The following is a 21272-nucleotide window of genomic DNA, read 5'->3' as shown; positions in this document are numbered from 1 at the left end:
AATGGGTATTGTGGGACTGGATTTGGGTAAAAAAGATGCATGTGTAATTGAAAAGATGAGAAAATAACAGCTATAAGGCCTGGCACTTCACCCAAATGAAGGGGAAAAGTTGGCAACATTTTCTTTTGAACAAACAAGAGGGCCTGAAAGGCCCAAAGTCGCTCACCTGGGACTCAAAGGAACTGACCTGTTCTGTGCAGCCCAAGATGTCATTAGAACAAATGTTCTTACCAACTTTCATGACTAGTGAACACCCTGGCAGCCACGTTTTTCAACAGACCAGAACCATTTTCATACACATCCAAAATATCATTTAAACAAATATTCTGACAAAGTTTCATGAAGATTCATGAAGCCATATAAGGAAAAATGCCCCGCCCCCTGGTGGAAATGTTCTTCAAGCAACTGGAACCATTTTCGAACTTGTCCAAGATATCATTGGGACAAATCTTTTGACCAAGTTTCATGATGATTGGAAAATAAATGTGGCCTCTAGAGTGTTAACAAGGTTTTACTATAGCCATATAAGGAAAAATGCCCCGCCCCCTGGCGGCCATGTCTTTCAACCAACTGGCATCATTTTCAAACTCATCCAAGATATTGTTGGGATGAATCTTCTTACCAAGTTTCATGAAGATCGGACAATAAATGTGGCCTCTAGAGTGTTAACAAGGTTTATTGATAGCATTTAAGGAAAAATGCCCTGCCCCTTGGCAGCCAGGTTTGTCAAGCAAACGTAACTATTTTCGAACTCATCCAAGATATCATTGAGGCCAATCTTCTGACCAAGTGTCATGTTACAATAAATGTGGCCTCTAGAGCGTTAACAAGGTTTTACCATAGCCATATAAGGAAAAATGCCCCGCCCCCTGGCGGCCATGTCTTTCAACCAACCGGCATCATTTTCAAACTTGTCCAAGATATTATTGGGATAAATCTTCTTACCAAGTTTCATGAAGATCGGACAATAAATGTGGCCTCTAGAGTGTTAACAAGGTTTATTGATAGCATTTAAGGAAAAATGCCACGCCCCTTGGCAGCCATGTTTTTCAAGCAAACGTAACCATTTTCGAACTCATCCGAGATATCATTGGAACCAATCTTCTGACCAAATTTAATGAAGACTGGACAATAAATGTGGCCTCTAGAGTGTTAACAAGGCAAATGTTGAAGCCGCAGGATAGTGCTGCAACAATACGCCAAAAACCGTATTGCAAAATATTGTCAGTTCAAAAACCTGTATTGCAATATATTGCAATATATTGCTAACTTGTACCAGAATTATAAATCGCCAGCTAATCACCAAAACCAACTTAATTACATGAACATTACCTTTGTATTATATGTTTAGGTTCTAGTTATATCCTATTGGCAATTCTAGCCTTTTTTACAAAATGCTTAATAATCACAATTAACTCCTTTTTTGGCTTTACACTTTTTCCCTCGGAATTATCTATAAAGTAAAACTCGGCTTTCGTTTCATCTGCCATTTTGAGAACTATTATAAAAGCCGACAAGAAGAATAATAACCCAAAAGAGAATTGTGGATGTTTAAAAGCCGGTAGTGTAACTTATCAGAATGCTGATGGTAATTTTTTTTTTGGACCATTATTACTTCTGTTTATAATAACATCAATTTACATTTTTATTATGTAATTAATTGTTGTTGTTTTTTCGTATTTCCATAAGCTTCATCTTAAATTAAACAGTGTGACACGCAAAAGCAGATCTTGCAAACTCCCATGTAACAACGCTACTCCATATAATAGACTATTTAGAATGCTATTTTTACGTAACCATTTATTTTTACTAAACGGTAAACACTGATTTGTTTTGTTTACCTTGATATCATTATTTTGGATGGCTTTTCTGGACGAAATGTGGATGAATTTTTGTAGAATTTTCGTACCGGCATGATGAAAATCGTATCGCAATACAATATGCAGATTGCGTATTGCGATATATACCGGTATTTTCGGTATATTGTTGCAGCACTACCGCAGGACAGACAAAAGGTGATCACAAAAGCTCACCATAAGCACATTGTGCTCAGGTGAGCTAAAAATATATAATAAATATTACAGATTTTGTAAACATATTAATGTGAAACAGTGTGCTTTTTTCATTCAAAATTGGGTCCAGTAATCGGACGAATTCCCAATGGAAAAAATTATATATTTTACCCAAATGGGAGCTAAAGATTCCAAATAGGTTTAAAAAAAATTATTTTTTTTAGATCTCAATATTTTGTTCATCTTCCATCCATATAAATTCTACCCAAGTAAATGTAAAACTGAAAACACTTGTATTCTCAATTTGATGCATTTTTTAGCAAAACAACAACACTAATTTCATAATTTTAGTCAAAACACATTCTTGATAACCAATATCATTTGTCTGACACCGGTTTTCGTGGATTTTTGGGTACTCTAAATCACAAAAGCAAATCTCCAACAAATGTTATAGTCCAGAGTCTTATCTTAGTCATTTGTTAAAATTCCATAAATTTAAGATTTTTAACAAGAGCATCGCATAGCTGGTGCCAACGCTCGGCTGTGGGTGCAGTTTTGAATAAATGAAAGCGTGTCCTTGACCTTTGACCTAGTGACCCAAAAATGGGTGTGGCATGTAGAACTTATCATGGTGCAGCTACATATGAAGTTTCAAAGTTGTAGGTGAAAGCACTTTGATTTTAGAGGCAATGTCAAGGTTTTAGCTAAGCACGACGCGGACGGCAGACGCCGGACGACGAGCTGGCTATTACAATACCTCTCCGAAAACAGCCGAGCTAAAAAATGCAACATTATATGAATCCAAATTTCATGTCAATTTAATTACTGGTCATTGTTAAAATCTACATTTTAACAAGAAATGTGTTTGTCAGAAACACTATGTCCCCTTCTGCGCCGCTTTGAAGTAAAAACATTTTTTTTTTACCTTTGAGGATGACCTTGACCTTTCACCACTCAAAATGTGCAGCTCCATGTGATACACATGCATGCCAAATATCAAGTTGCTATCTTCAATATGGCAAAAGTGTACATTAAATGAGCGATTTTGACCCATATATTTGACCTTTGACCTTGAAGGATGACCTTGACCTTGAACTTTCACCACTCAAAATGTGCAGCTCCATGAGATACACATGCATGCCAAATATAAAGTTGCTATCTTCAATATTGCAAAAGTTATGGCAAATGTTAAAGTTGGAGCAAACAAACAAACACACAAACAACCAACAGACGGGGCAAAAACAATAATGTCCCCCACTATAGTGGGTGGGGGAGTGGGTGGGGGACATAAAAAAGTGATGCTATGAACCATGATACCCTGTGTGAGAAGACAGGTCCAATATCAATCTTGTACGGACATCTTTTCTGAATTTCCTTCTCCATTTCATCTTGGTTGGAAAAAGACTGGTAACGAATGTAAATGTCATCCTTAAGCGTGAATGAAAATTCACGCTTATTAAAGTAATCCTTAGGAACTGAAAAGTAAAATAAAGTCGTTATTAATCAAGAGATGTTTGTAAAACATGTAGGTCCTCTGACTCCCAGCAAAGTCTTCCTTATGCCCCTTTCCTCAGATCTCCTGAATTGAACATCATTAGGAGTTTTTCTGCATCGAGACTTACCAGCATACTAATTTATATAATCCATAAAATTCTCTAGATATTGAAAGGAAACCAATTTCATGATACAAGCCCGACTACTTCAGATTTGACCTGATGACATAAACTACCCAAGTAACTACAAAAATCACCCCAATTTGCATAAATGTAGGTCAAAGCATTGTAAAGTTATTGTAAGGTCCATTTTTCCTGTTACAAACCCTAATGACTTTGACCCTTCACCTCAAACAGTGTTTTCTTTTACACCATTTCTGGAATGGGTCCTGGTCCCTTTGGATTGGGAAAAAACACATTGTTTTGACTGAAAAATCACATTGTTTTGTTTCTTACTTACAAATGCTTTAAAATTGAGAATTAGAGTGTTATCAATATTACATTTACTAAGGTTCAACTTAAAGAGCTTGATAGTTGATGAAATTAATGTATATACTTAAAAATACTCCTAGTCTTTGGGGAAAGCTTTAATTTTGAATTCTTAGGTTCCATTTGGAAAATATGTATACTTTATTCAATTGAAACAATCAAAAACACTGTCAAATAAATATGCTTCATTATTTCTCTCAAGTACAGGCTTCCTGAAAAGTCCCAACAAGTGCCTGTCAACCGGACAGGCTGATGGAAAAGTTAGCCTGTCCGGTCAAAACTTCACCTGACCGAACAACATGTGTTAATAACTGAAGAATTAAGTAAAGTTTAACTCCTAGTTATTGCAATGTGCAGCCTGTGTATAAGTACACTTCATAAAGTAAAACAAAAACACTTGCATGTTCTAGTGATTACAGAGTATGATGGACAACAGCTTTAAATTCTAGTCTAACTCAAAACAAAATAACATAACACGATTGGTACTGCCTTCTTCATCCTCAAAGTCAAGACCATCATCGGAATCACAATCAGAGTCTTCGTCACACAGTTTTGCAATGTCATTGTCCATGGTAAAATGAGGCTGTTGCATGGTTGCATTCTCAGGCAAAGACGCGACAATACTTGGTTCCGATTCACTGATTCGATGACCACAGAAGCTGACGATGTGGATGGGGGAACTTTAGCGACAACATTTTTTTAATGTGAATTTTTTGTTAAAATCTTTGTAATTGGATAGATATATCGGACAAATGAAATTGACATTTTCGAAAAAACAACTAAGGGAGAGCACTCTTAAGAACTAGTGACGCTTTTGTGTTCTTAATGACAAAAAGGCTCGAAATTCATGAAAGAGTGATACTAATAGGGTGTTTTCTTTCTTTTCGCAAGTATAAGACTTTTCGGTATTTAATCATATTTTTTTTGGCCTGTCACAAGGACCGGCGATATTAGAAATTTCGCCGGACCGTAAAGAATTTTGCCGGACAAGACCGGCGGTCCGGCCTTTTCAGGAAGCCTGCAAGTACCCAGCATAACAATTTAGGTAATTGGAAATCAAATGATTCAAAGTGTTATTTAGATATCATGAGGAAACTAATTTCCTGTTAAAAGCTCATGTTTGCTTTATGTAAAATCCTGACCTGAAACAGTCTTGAACGTCACCATATTGACCGTCTACTCGGTCGACTGATTTTTGCGTCGGTCAAGTGAAAATTCTAAGCCAGTAGCCCGATCGGTTGAGTGCATTTTTCATGTCCAAACTTAGTAACATGTCCGAAAAAGATTCATATAGACGCTTATTCAAAACTGCATTTGTTATTTCCCTTGAGCACTCATTGATTAGACGCTTAACGAACAGTGTTGTAAGTCAATCTCGTGAGACGCTATAACTATTATTGCTACTGGGTGGAGAACAGTGATTTTTTTACCTGCGAGTCCTGCGTCCTGGACTCACAAAAACCTCTGGGGATGCAAAGTTTCGAATTATGTGAGTCCCAAAAATGCATTGAAATTTCTCAAAATCCTTTAATATTTGGACTCATTCTTTCAATACGGGGACTCATAGATTTGCAAGTATTCGAGTACCAGGACTCAGATGAAAAAATTTGTAAAAATATCACTGGGAGAACATGCGGCGATAAATATATTTTAATGTCTTTTTTGCGATATTTTTGTGGGTGCAACACACAAACATAAACTGCACAATGAGAATGAAGGTTGCAACAAAAATTATGAACAGTCAATGAAACAAAAATTGCAACCATTATGGAAAAATAATCAGTCATGCCTCATGGCTTCGTTTTGATGTCTCCATGTATTGGGGAATTTGATTCTGAGCTAGCATTGCTGACTGGCTGGCTGGTAAGTGCACTTTATACATAATGTAAGCAAACAACATGCAATTAAATATCATGCACTTACTTACAAGTATAGTTTTAACAGATAAAATTAATCTGTCAACTCAAGGAACGAATCCTGACATTAAATACAAATGTGTTATCATACTGCATTTTAGATGCTGCAGGCTTTCTACTGCCTCTCCGCAAAAAAGTAGGGCAAAAATAGGGCAAGATTTAAGCAAAAAGTAGGGCAAAATAGGGATTTGTACTGTTAAAAAGTAGGGCTAAATAAGAAAATTATTACCATTTTTCAGCTGGAATTACCATTAAATTGATACATATCCTAGTCCATCTGATGCTGTGAGAATGCCTTGTTCTGCCCATCCTTGAAATACAAGCACCTGAAATTTTTATTTCTCATTTAACATGATCAATTTACACAATGAAATACAATAATGAAAATGACATTCAAAACATACACTGTAAATCTTATAAAGCAAAGTACAAAAGCCCTTAGTATTAACCCTTTCCTCCATTAATATGTACCAAAATACACCCACTATGAATATATAAGTATTCTTGCACTAACAAAGAATTTTCTCATCACAGGCAATGGTGAAGAATTATATTTTTATTATAATTGTATAAGCAAAGAGAGACCAAGGTCTATTCCGTTTGCAAAGGTGTTAAAATACGTATACATGGAGTAAAGGGTTAAGTAAAATTAGTTTCAAAGCATACATGTTAGTAAGTGTAAGAGCTAAACAGATACTACATAAGCATGAGTATTGGCATGTACCATTGTGTGTTGCATCCATGACCATAAGCAGTTAGAAAACATAATTGATTGCAAGGTTACATTTATGCAAAAAGGATGCGAAAAATAACACAAGCTCAGCATTTAATATACATAAACAGCAATCTACAACACAATGAGGTGGAATAGGATATGCACGCTTCCATACACTGGCCAAACATTTAAGTAATATACTCAGTTAGTTATAGGCCTACAATATCTACATGCACCATATTATTTGCCTGAGATACTGCATCTTTGTGTTTCTGGCCTTGGGCATGGTTCAGTATTTGTGTTCCACCCGTATTTCTACACTGTATAGTTTTCTTACAAAGAAATCAGTAACCAGCAAAGTCAGAGGAAGAGTCCTTTTCACACCAAGTATTTAGTTGATGTCCATTAAGTCTGTTTTCCCAAGCCAGGAAACGTTAAATTTTGTTTTTCCATGTGGCATTATGGCTGGTTAGTATTGACTAGCATGCAGGAAAACTAATGCATCTAATACCTGTAAAGTCAGTTAGCTAAATAAACATGCACAAGCAGATAAGCTACAAGATGCTAGTGTACTGATATCGACACTATTTGTTCGCAAGTTGATATTTTTGCTATTAATAGCAAGATCACATGTTCGCTAATTAACTCAATAAGAAACATACTGGATTAATCAGAAAACCAACAATCAGTTCCCTAAATCATCAACATTCAAGTCACTTGAAATAATATTGACAAGTACACTAAGCACCTGCAACAATGATTAAGAGTGGTTACGAGTAATTGTTATGTTAGTGAAACTGACTAGCTATAGTACTAAAATGGACATTGTATGGATCTAAGTTGTTAGTATGTCACTACTGCAACATAGTATTGACACAAAGCAAATCATGGCTGGTCAAAGCAGTTGGTAAATGCAGTGTCTTATATCAAACTACAAATGCCACGGTGTTAATCAAATTCTAATCAATTTATTAATTTTAAAGTAGATGTGTGTCCATAGGACACAGATGCCCCTACAATTTGGCTCTGTCACAAAGACTCATATCGTTTGCTAAATTAGGGGCTATAACTCCATAGATATCTGATACACTTGCATCAAAATACTCAGGCATACAATTTCACATGCTTACAACTATTTACAGAAAGATGGCTCTAGCAGTTATACTTTTTAGTTCTGCGCGACACTAACTTTGGGGTATACAGCCAGATGGACAAACAATGGCAAATCACCCCCTACCTTTTTGTGGGGTCATACAAAATTATTTATGATTAATATGACACTTAGGAAAAGCAAGCTTTACATATAAACTTACATGTATTTTGTAAGAAAGGAAAGCAGCATCTGCAAATTTGAATTTAACCCATAAGGTTTAAAACACAGCATGGCATTTGTGGGTTCCCTCAGCTAGTAGCATAATTGTGAAAAAAAGAAACTTGGCAGTGTAAAGACTAGATGAAGCGTGCATATCTATCACTTCTATTTCAAGAAGCACATATGTTATGATTAAATAGAACATACATGTATTTTCACAGTGTAAAGAGATATTATCTTACCTAAAGACCAGTATGTCTGTACTGACTAGCCAAGGAGCCATGGTGCTTTCAAAGATGGACATCACAAGGTGATCCCCCAAACACATCTGAACTGATTCATAATGAATTGAAATTCTGCAAAATATCTAAAGAAGAATCATGTAAGCCTTAATTTAACATTTTATTCGTTTTACTTGCAAAATGAAGTAGGGATAATAGGGCTATTTTTGAAAAAAGTAGGGAAAAGTAGGGTTAAGAACAAAAAGTAGGGAAAAGTAGGAAAAAGTAGGAAAAGTAGGGACCAGTAGAAAGCCTGATGCTGGTACAATCGGCGACAAAGCAGATGTGGCTTAGGCAATGGAACTCTTGCTACACAAGTCGTTTTAGATTAAAAAGACACAGAAGTTAGGGCAGAAAAGTTACCTTCTTGTTCTACTTCGTATGCACAGGTATAATGGCTAGTTTGACATTACGTTTACTTATGAAGATATTTGAGTGGAAAATTCATATCATGTTATAACAATTTTGTTGTATTTTTTTCAGGTCGCCTTTAAGAGCATACCTGACATGTCAGACCTGGATGTCGGTGACTCAGACAATGTGAATGACCATGAAGGAATGGAGATGTCTGAAGACCTTGTGTTAAATTTTTTGTCACACATTAACTGTGAATAAAACAGAATTAAGTGTTGATTTGTTTGATCTTTATTGTTCTATGTTTCTTCAATGCAAACTTACAAATGTAACAGAATTATAACTTTTATTTCGGGCTAGTTAAAATTGATTCGGGCTAGTGAAATGTCCAAGCTGGAAGCCCGGCTGGGCTAGGGCTTAAAAAAAATTAATGCCAAGACAGCTGAAATATATTTTTGTTTTTAACCTGGATTAATGCAGAAAAAAATTACCTTCAAAGGTTTATTATATTCCCGTAGAATCCATGTCAAAATTGTTTATTTAAAGGCTGTTTACAGCGTTTTTCCTCTATATAAAGTCAGTACCGAAAATAGGCACCATTCCCCAATGCAACCATTTTTCCCAATATCAAAATGAAAATTCCCAAATCAAATATAAAATTCCCAATTCGCAGGAAAAAACAGGGGAAGTAACCGCAGCAAGTGTTGATGACGATATATTGATTGGTTCCTGTTGTCTGAATACTCCTGTAGTAGTACTCAAGAAGGGGAACCTTAATCACATCGCAACACATTTTCGCGAATTACCAGCAACTTTGGCGCGCATAATTCATAGTATTATCAAAAGAAAATAAACAAAAAAGCGGTTGATAAGTGCAGCCCTCTAACTAGGTACGGATTCACCGGTGCAGATTCACCTCCATGTACGTCAACTTTAAAGTACTAGATATTTGTTCAGATGTTTTCAAATGTCTATTAAACATGATATAAGATACAATTCTGATATTAAAGGTGTTAATCATTGCTACATAGCAGCGTTTACTTTTGATTTCTAAATTCTAGGTATGAATTCAAATACAGGAATGTCATATTCGACTGGGTGGCAAATGCAAGTATCAGTGCTTTCCACAGGATTTTTGTCAGGCGCCCCGGGGCTGATAGGGTGGTTCGGGAGGGATGTCCCCTGCCGACGTGGATTTTTTTTTATTTAACGTGTCAATTCACGTTCTGTGGTGCGTTATAACTCAAAGAAAAACAGCGTCAAAAGACGTCATTTGGAGCGCTATGACTCTTCAAGAAAATCCCCCAGTCATTTAAAAATATATATAATTTTTTATATTGTTTGTTTTAAAACTTTCTCGCACAGTAAAATCCCGACTCAAACGATTCCCCAATACATCCTATTGAAACCGACTCTATTACTGTATACTTACTTCTTTTCAAGTTTCTATTTATTACCCGATAATCCCGTTTTTATAAATCACTTTCTGGTAAATATTTACGATAAAAGCTCTCAATTATTTCTTTAACACAAACCTTGCCATTTTTCTGTAGTATCACCTAATTTTTTAGTGACTATTTATAGATTTGATGAAATATTGCCTCTGAACATGCCTCAATCCCATGACGTGTTGTGTGCTTGTTAAAACGCTCAATACACGCACGCTTTCTATGATAATGACGCGACGTTGTACATGCTGCATAATTTTCGCGCTCTTTTTAATTGAGAAAAAGATTCGACATAAAATAAATTTGCACTGCTAATTTGAACAAGAATATTTTAACATTGCGGTAACATTTACATTCGGAAGTGTGTTTCAGATTAAAAACGCGTTAACATCGACTTACGGGAATATGGGTTTCGGATCACAAATTTAATTATTCCCATTTGAGATTTCAAGAAATATTAACAGTTGTGTTATGAATTCAACGATAATTTGTTTAAACACTTTACGAGTCGAATAAATGTTTTGACGGAATTATGCATGAAATTCACGTAGTCCACGAGGATTAAGGCCGGTTGCCATCATCAGTCTTCTAAGTATCGATTATCGGACGAAACATTTACAAGTGTGCGTAATTAATTCAACAAATATTTGTTAAAGCTCATTACGTGTTGAATAAATGTCAGAAAAGCGAGGTGAATCAGTTCTATAAATGGACATGATGAAATATACATGTACTGGAATTAAATTGTTATTGCATAATTGTAACACTTGTTTACAGTAAAAAGGTGTGATGATGATGCCCAAAACCGCTTTAATGTATTGCTGCCATAAACTTGTCACAGAGTTACAAATAGTATTATATTATTATTTGATTTTTGATTGAGTACATTATAAATTCATATCTGTTAACCATTGATATCTATAAGGTTAGAAGATATATACAAGGTGTATATATGATCAAGGTGTTCAAAGGGTGATCACCGACTTAAGGAAGGCGCATTTTCATGATGTATGTAGGTAGACATATATATAGGCGCAATGGAGAAATATGATGATGTAGGTCTTAATTACAATATGACCATTATGGCATATCATAATTCTTAATTAAGGTAAACCTATAGATGGTTACAGAATTAATAAGGGTACTGTAATGATGAATGTAATGAGTTCAAACTGGGAAAGTCTTTAATACAAAAATGTGGTGGCCTTGCTATATGTACATCGTTTAAAATATAATATATTGTCTCAATCAATTTAGAAAATCATGTTTTATCATGGCTATTTAAAAAAAATGGCACTATTATGCTTGCAACCAATAGGGTGGTTGTACTTACAAACTGTGTAAAAGTGAAAAGTGAAAAATGTTCATATGAAGTGACAAATATGTTTGAATATTTGTTCTTTGTCGTATGATTTGAATGACATTAATTTGACAGACATATGAATGATTATTGATTTGTTGTTATAAATATATGTACTAAAGAATGTTCAATTTTAATGTATGACTTTGCCTATTGATGAACTTTGAAATTCAAGAAATAACTTCTGTGAGTATGTTTGTATATTAAACAATGACTTTATTCGTTTATGTGATTTACTTTGAATAATTGTGTTTTTCATATAGCTTTGCTTTCTTAATTTGCGGAGCAAAGTGTTTGGGAGAGTGAGGATGTGTCACAGAGTTACAAATATTATTATATTATTATTTGATTTTTGATTGAGTACATTATAAATTCATACAATACAATAGTTACAGTTTTAAAGATATTGAATTGATTTCTGTGAATATGTTTGAATATGATTTCTTTGTCTACTGAATTGCAGTAGAAGGTTACTTGGAACCACATGTTTAACTTGATATTGATTACATTGTGTTAGTTACAGTCTTGGAAGTCTTCTCATGTTAAATTCACACTCAATATGCAGACTGTATGCTGACTGTATGCTTATCAGCTCTAGCTATAAATAATGACTGTGACTAAAGATTCTAGACTAGGTGCTAATTAATTACAGTCTTATAGAAATAAGAAAGTAAGGTACTGTATGTTGGATGAGAGATAGATATGATTGGTCAGTGAAATGTGTGGGTGTGACTTGGCATTAAGGATCTGTATTATCGATGGATGAATGAGAGATGAGATTGGTCAGTGAGATGTGTGGGTGTGACTTGGTTCTAGGGATGAAAGGGTTTCAATAGAGTGACAAGTTAGTTTATGAAGGAAGGAAGTAGAGGTTAGTAAGAGAAAAGTTAAAAAGTCAGTTACAAATTAGAGAGACAGTTGGAAATAGGAGGATGGAATTTATTAAATAAGATATGATAAGAATTTATTAGAGTTAAGAAGGAATGCTTAAGAATGCAATATAGGAAGATGGAATTTGTTGAAAATTATGTGAACTATAAATGAATAAAAGAGTAAACGCAGAAAGCGAGTTATGTTGTGCCATTAATAACAAGGGCATAGATTTCCCCCGGTCCGGTTACAAACTCTTACTTCGTGCCCGACGTCAATAAAAAATAATGGTCGATAGTTAACCCCGCCCTCATAAGCATTCGCGTAACCGATTGGACGATGAACATCACATTTTGACGACTGGAAAGTTACCTGATACATCCTTGTCAGCATTTAAATGACTGTGTTATGTGGCTAGAATAATCAATACGCGCTTCATACTATTCTCTTATTGGTGGATTATCCATTACCCCATGTGGTGTTTATGGCGATTACTTGTGAAAGTAGGTACTGAGTTCTCTTTTAAAACAGGGAATATTGATACACTGATAGAAAAACCTTGATTTTTTTGACAATCTCCACTTTCTTTTGCTGAAAAATACACTGATCGGAAAATTTCAAGCGCCCCGGGGACTCTGATTTCAAAATTCAAGCGCCACAGCGAAGGATCGTTAAATGGCCTGTGGAAAGCCCTGAAGTCTTTCATTCTGTCCATATATTATTCTTCAATGATAAATATAAAATAAACCAGAAATCACACAGTTTTTTAAGTTTAGTATATGCTTTATTATGATTTGTGCATAATTAACAAATTTCCCAATTTTGATGAAAACAACGCTTATTTTCCCAATTTGACCAGTACTGGCACCAGTCCCAAAGTGGTAAGGAAAAAAGCTGGTTTATCAGCACAAAGCCGCCAGTTCCTTACCCTACCGCAATTATATCCACTATGTGGGTGTTTACCTGGTATTGCGACGTCATCCTGGAAAAGGAGTGTGCTTGATTGCAATAGGCATTTACTAGACCAATGAAACGTAACTATTTAAAGATTTCATTAAACTTCAGATCAGAACAATGATATTTTCACTGATCATGTGTATATCGCCTGACGCAATGTGATGTCTTATGCTAGAATCTACCATGATTTCATGCAACATTTTCTGAAAATCGTGAAATGTTCAATACAAACAAAATGATCGATACCACAAGCATCTCGATGACAGGGAATTGACAGATATTAATTAGTTAACAAATTTTTACATTAAAACAGGGCGTAGTGGATCCGCCTAGGGATCGGGAGGTCACGGGTTCGATCCCCACACGGCCAATGTTACTCCTATAAATATGAGGTCGATTTACATCGACCTCATATCGTTTAACGTTATTTTGCAATAGCATCGTTCCGACATGAATTCATGTCGGAAGCTTTAACGGCATCAAATTCATATAACAGCACGGAATAATCATGCAATAAATTATTAAACATAAAATATAAACATTATTTTACTAATTGCATTAGAAAAATGTTTATACAAACTTACAAGTAATGATAGTCCAGACCTTAAAACACTACCACTGTTCAAATTCCATATTGTTGCCATATAGCACTGTGTAAATTGAAAGTTGCATAATGTTACCTCATTGGTCGGTTATAAATACATTGTTTCTCTATATATAGTATTCGATTTAGACGAAAATAATAATTTACGTGGAATGTCATATTAGTTTTCCATTAAAACTTTGATCTTGCCGTGTGTGTATATGGACGTTATTAATTATGTTATACTTATTTTTGTATTTCATTAAGAATTAGAACGTGTAGCCCTTTTTGTTAACTGTTTTTAGCAAACGATTCGCGGCTTAATAAGACACGGAAAATAGTTAAAGCGACACTTTCATTTAAAGGTTTAATGTGAACAACATTAAATGAAACCTTTTTTGGTATTAATATATTTTATTGACATGTTAAATTCGATACTTGAAAAGGTGTTTAGTCTTTAAAAAGATGTCGCTGATATTGTTAATTTCAATAACTGTTAATATGCTTAATGTTGTATAAGAAATTGAATAGTTTCACTTAGTTGTATTCCCGCCTAAAATCCGATATCGTAACACGCGCAACGGTTAAGAATAAGGTCTAAATAAGTTTAAGTATTCAGATCCGAATATCAGCAGCTGTGCCAGCTGGGAAGCCCCGTTTTGGCTTTAACAACCGCAAGCGAAACAACATACTTTTTTAAGTCTTGCACTTAGACTCCATGATCACAAGTATAGGTCCCTGCTGTGGCGTATGACACCATAGTGTTATTTAGTATTGGTCGGCACAGTATCTGATCATAACGAGATAATTGGTTTGTGCTGAACACAGGGGCAATAAAACCACAGATCTATCAATAAACAAGACTATTGAGATATCTTTTATTGAACACCGCGATAAAAATGCTCAAACCACGGACTCTAGATTACACGGATAAGAAACATGGCAACATTCTCAGAATCATCACTGCTATATGTGTAATCACCTAACAATTCGTCTAAAAATAATTTATATATTTGAGTTGAAGACGATGTACTGTTGTATAAGTCTGAATAAACTATCTGTCTGCCTGTCTAAATCTAAGCCGTCATCGTCCCAGTGAAAAAAAATCTGATTTTGAATAGTTGGACATGATGCCCTGATGTCAAAATACGAAATGACCCGCGTAACACCGACCGTGATTTTCAAGAATCTTTAATAAATTGATAATTTAAGGTAAATAACATTTCATATAATTATACATAATTCCCTCGATGATAATTAACAGCAAACGATGAATGTTTTTTACACCCATTTTATTTCAAGTATGCATGCAAAGCCGAATAAAATCGAGAGGGTCCGCTATATACGCTGTTTCATCATAAATTTTACACCCTTTCTGTGTTATAAACAAGAGCTGAAATCGTTAATTTATTAAGATTTATTTATAATAAGCTTTATTGATATGCTTCGTGAACAAAATACTACAATATATTCCATAAAAAATATAATAATCATGGCAAAGGAAATTCAATGGCCGGTTTCTAAACAAAAGCATAATCGCCAAGACCGTAGCATCAGTTCAGTGCGTTAGGAACGCGCGCTACTTTCTTCCGCCTTCATTCCTTAATTATTTTCGTTTTTAAACAATTTTTTTCTATCATATACAGAATTCTATTCTCCTAAGCAAGATGTAATTTTTAAAACTGAACTCCAAATATAAACGCTACAAATTGGTATTAAGTACGAACATGTCAACTGTAAATCTAGATTCTAAAACTCCAAAACGGTATGATATTTGCAAAAGTTAAAGTTATAACTCACCGGGCTGTCGAAATCAGAAGAACGCTACAAATTGGTATTAAGTACGAACATGTCAACTGTAAATCTAGATTCTAAAACTCCAAAACGGTATGATATTTGCAAAAGTTAAAGTTATAACTCGCCGGGCTGTCGAAATCAGAAGAAAAACTTGATATATATTTATATATCTGTTTACTACATAACGTAAGCTTTCTAATGATATATAATTTGTCAAAATCGGCCGAGAAATGAAACTATAATTTAACAAAAGACGTGAGTGGGTACATCAAAATGTATAACCTCGGCGCTTCGCTGTACGCTTTTTGTACAAGATCGATAGCCACAACACGGTAAAACGAGCGGTGGTAAAACATAAAATGTGTATTTCTTGTGTTTATCTCGCTATATTAATAACAACGGGAATATACTAAAACGTATATTTTTTGAAAGAGGAATTAATAAGCAACAAGATAACGTATAAACCAATAAAATCGGATGAATAGTTTTTGCATAAGATTGAATTTACTACAGTAAGGGTCAAATACTCGATTCATCTCCTATCAATATACACTCCGTGATACAACTGAGTGGTAGTTTTAACACACACATATAGGTTCCATTTAATTAAAGAGTACAGAAAGCTAAAAAGTGATGTGGTTTGTTGTACAACAACAATTGGTTATGTGTAACCTATTCAAAAAATAATTTCGTTCAAGATAATTCAATGTAATTCTATAAACGACAAACACACTACGTGTGTTGTGTATGTTTATTTTTATAAATGTACATACGTGGTTTAAAAGCACAATTTTTACACATTTAAGAGGTAATCGCTCACATTTATGTCTAATTAATGATAATTTTATGCATTAGCAAAGATTTAACGAGAAAAACTGAATTTAAGTTGAACTCAATTTGCTATAGGAAAACGACGGTAGCCGTTTAGACGCAAGCGGGGTAGCTTACGTCTAATTATTTGGACTAGGCCAATTTGGGAGAGTTCTTTAGATCTCGTCCACCAATACTCCTATAAATATGAGGTCGATTTACATCGACCTCATATCGTTTAACGTTATTTTGCAATAGCATCGTTCCGACATGAATTCATGTCGGAAGCTTTAACGGCATCAAATTCATATAACAGCACAGAATAGTCATGCAATAAATTATTAAACATAAAATATAAACATTATTTTACTATTGCATTAGAAAAATGTTTATACAAACTTACAAGTAATGATAGTCCAGACCTTAAAACACTACCACTGTTCAAATTCCATATTGTTGCCATATAGCACTGTGTAAATTGAAAGTTGCATAATGTTACCTCATTGGTCGGTTATAAATACATTGTTTCTCTATATATAGTATTCGATTTAGACGAAAATAATAATTTACGTAGAATGTCATATTAGTTTTCCATTAAAACTTTGATCTTGCCGTGTGTGTTTATGGACGTTATTAATTATGTTATACTTATTTTTGTATTTCATTAAGAATTAGAACGTGTAGCCCTTTCTGTTAACTGTTTTTAGCAAACGATTCGCGGCTAAATAAGACACGGAAAATGGTTAAAGCGACACTTTCATTTAAAGGTTTAATGTGAACAATATTAAATGAAGCCTTTTTTGGTATTAATATATTTTATTGACATGTTAAATTCGATACTTGAAAAGGTGTTTAGTCTTTAAAAAGATGTCGCTGATATTGTTAATTTCAATAACTGTTAGTATGCTTAATGTTGTATAAGAAATTGAATAGTTTCACTGAGTTGTATTCCCGCCTAAAATCCGATATCGTAAAACGCGCAACGGTTAAGAATAAGGTCTGAATAAGTTTAGGTATTCAAATCCGAATATCTGCAGCTGGATTGTAGGACATAAGCCCCCCAGGACAAAACCCCCCCAATGAAAAAATGAACATTTGGACAATTGCCCCCCAGTAGTAATAACAGGTAGGATATAAGCCCCCCAGTGCTTATTTTGCATCTGGATATTTGCCCCCCAGTGCTTATTTTAGGAGTGGACATTTGCCCCCCAGCGCTAATATCATATGTTGTTTCCATTAGACTAGTATATCTCTGTATTTGGATTCAGTATTATTTCATATCTCATAAATATATAATCATAGAAACTTGGATCATTATAATTCGAATTAAAAAAGGTCCAGAAACTCACTTTAATTGCCTAATCTTAGGTAAAACAAACATCTTAAAGAATTTGAATTGTTTTTTAATTAATCAATCAAAAGGATTATCAGCTTGTTAAAGGTGTTACATGTGGCTTTGATCATATACTTGTTAATGAAAATAAAAGGCTTCTGTATTTAATAAATCAAAAGGATTAAAAGGTGGTGATAATTGGAGATGATTATCTGCTCAATCGAGTAATGTCGTTTAAAATTAGGCACTGGGGGGCAAATGTCCACTTCTAAAATAAGCACTGGGGGGCAAATGTCCAGATGCAAAATAAGCACTGGGGGGCTTATATCATACCTGTCATTTCTTCTGGGGGGCAATTGTCCAAATGTTCAGTTTTTCAATGGGGGGGTTTTGTCCTGGGGGGCTTATGTCTGGATCCCCTGCAGCTGTGCCAGCTGGGAAGCCCCGTTTTAGCTTTAACAACCGCAAGCGAAACAACATACTTTTTAAAGTCTTGCACTAAGACTCCATGATCACAAGTATAGGTCCCTGCTGTGGCGTATGACACCATAGTGCTATTTAGTATTGGTCGGCACAGTATCTGATCATAAAGAGATAATTGGTTTGTGCTGAACACACGGGCAATAAAACCACAGATCTATCGATAAACAAGATTTTTGAGATATCTTTTATTGAACACCGCGATAAAAATGCTCAAACCACGGACTCTAGATTACACGGATAAGAAACATGGCAACATTCTCAGAATCATCACTGCTATATGTGTAATCACCTAACAATTCGTCTAAAAATAATTTATATATTTGAGTTGAAGACGATGTACTGTTGTATAAGTCTGAATAAACTATCTGTCTGCCTGTCTAAATCTAAGCCGTCATCGTCCCAGTGAAAAAAATATGATTTTGAATAGTTGGACATGATGCCCTGATGTCAAAATACGAAATGCGTAACACCGACCGTGATATTCAAGAATCTTTAATAAATTGATAATTTAAGGTAAATAACATTTCATATAATTATACATAAGTCCCTCGTTGATAATTAACAGCAAACGATGAATGTTTTTGACACCCATTTTATTTCAAGTATGCATGCAAAGCCGAATAAAATCGAGAGGATCCGCTATAAAAGCTGTTTCATCATAAAGTTATCACCCTTTCTGTGTTATAAACAAGAGCTGAAATCGTTAATTTGTTAAGATTTATTTATAATAAGCTTTATTGATATGTTTCGTGAACAAAATACCACAATATATTCCATCAAAGATATAATAATCATGGCAAAGGAAATTCAATGGCCGGTTTCTAAACAAAAGCATAATCGCCAAGATCGTAGCATCAGTTCAGTGCGTTAGGAACGCGCGCTACTTTCTTCCGCCTTCATTCCTTAATTACTTTCGTTTTTTTAAACATTTTTTTTTCTATCGTATACAGAATTCTATTCTCCTAAGCAAGATGTAATTTTTAAAACTGAACTCCAAATATAAACGCTACAAATTGGTATTAAGTACGAACATGTCAACCGTAAATCTAGATTCTAAAACTCCAATACGGTATGATATTTGCAAAAGTTAAAGTTATAACTCGCCGGGCTGTCGAAATCAGAAGAAACACTTAATATATGTTTATATATCTGTTTACTACGGAACGTAAGCTTTCTAATGATATATAATTTGTCAAAATCGGCCGAGAAATGAAACTATAATTCAACAAAAGACGTGAGTGGGTACATCAAAATGTATAACCTCGGAGCTTCGCTTTACGCTAATTGTACAAGATCGATAGCCACAACACGGTAAAACGCGCGGTGGTAAAACATAAAATGTGTATTTCTTGTGTTTATCTCGCTATAAATCCATTAATAGCAACGGGAGTATACTTTAACGTATATTTTTTGAAAGAGGAATTAATAAGCAACATGATAACGTATAAACCAATAAAATCGAATTAATAGTTTTTGCATAAGATTGAATTTACTACAGTAAGGGTCAAATACTCGAATCATCTCCTATCAATATACACTCCGTGATACAACTGGTAGTTTTAACACACACATATAGGTTTCATTTAATTAAAAAGTACAGAAAGCTAAAAAGTGATGTGGTTTGTTGTACAACAACAATTGGTTATGTGTAACCTATTCAAAAAATAATTTCGTTCAAGATAATTCAATGTAATTCTATAAACGACAAACACACTACGTGTGTTGTGTATGTTTATTTTTATAAATGTACATACGTGGTTTAAAAGCACAATTTTTACACATTTAAGAGGTAATCGCTCACATTTATGTCTAATTAATGATAATTTTATGCATTAGCAAAGATTTAACGAGAAAAACTGAAGTTTAAGTTGAACTCAATTTGCTATAGGAAAACGACGGTAGCCGTTTAGACGTAAGCGGGGTAGCTTACGTCTAATTATTTGGACTAGTCCACCAAGTACTGTTTCTGCCCAGGCCTAAGCCTTATTGAATAATCATATCGCGTTGATGCTCTAGAACTTAAACTGGGGTTTTCAGCCTTAAATAACAATTGAAAATTTCTTTAAAATCATGCAGTTTTCCCAAAAATCCTAACTTACACCAGCTTTTTCATTTCCCAAAGCAGTAATTTTAGCGAGAATTCTTCCCACAATGAGCAATTTCTTCCCCAAATCCATAGGCTAGGGCCTCTTTCCAATGAAGCCAGGCAAACCCCTGTAAAAGTAGTGGAGCCCTGAAATTAATCAGAAGAATGGTTCGACATTGCCTGTGAGTGTGAACGATAGATCTGATAACAAATTAAACTGATACATACCGCCGCCATAGTTCAGCCATCTATAGTATGGACCATATGGAAAGAATTTCTTATAATATATGGGAAGGAGGTCTGGTAGACACTTAGGATCGTAAGCATTCTCTTCCGGCATTGTTGAAATTGTTTGTCAATAACAAAATGAAAGTAGAGTTTAGCGCCAAATAGCCGTGACACGAATTACCAAAATCTACCCAAATGTACTTATATCGTCACAAGACTAACATGTTTATCCATAGTATCGGCCCTCTTAACTCCTTACCACTTAGATACGTATTTTGACAAATGTGTAGTCCCTTAGGCTAAGAAAGTTAAATGTAATTACTTACTAGATTGAAGCTTTAAAGGTTTCATTTCCAACCCTTAGATGCTGATAAGCAGCAAACAGCTAGCATACAACTTGAACAGACTGCGAGTTTTTAACCCAGTGTTTAATTGCCCATTTGTTCATCACAAATCGATTATCTCGATATGATCGAATACTGTCCAGACAATTACTAAGAAAACAGGGTGTCATAAACTAAGGGACCTATACTTGTATAGGTCTCCAGGGCCGTACCCAGGAAATGTTTACTGGGGGCCCAAAAGGGGAGGGTGTGGGAGGGGTTGCCCCTCCCGAATAGATTTTTTTTATTAGGCACTGTTCAAGGTGAATTTTATTGAGTATAAAAAACCTTATTTTGTGCTATAAATTTATGGAATATATCAAGTAAATCAGCACCTTTCTGAAGTATAAAGCTTTAACCAT

General features: G+C 34.7%; 1 pseudogene; it reads right to left on the bottom strand.

Moving 5' to 3' along the window:
* The window catches only part of LOC127840433 (DNA primase small subunit-like), a 48506-nt pseudogene extending 27817 nt beyond the window's left edge, over positions 1 to 20689 (bottom strand).
* Between the last annotated feature and the right edge of the window lie 583 nt (positions 20690 to 21272).

Source organism: Dreissena polymorpha, chromosome 8 (assembly GCF_020536995.1).
Source record: "Dreissena polymorpha isolate Duluth1 chromosome 8, UMN_Dpol_1.0, whole genome shotgun sequence".
In the NCBI taxonomy this organism is placed as follows: domain Eukaryota; kingdom Metazoa; phylum Mollusca; class Bivalvia; order Myida; family Dreissenidae; genus Dreissena; species Dreissena polymorpha.
This window is presented reverse-complemented; position numbering and strand designations above follow the sequence as displayed.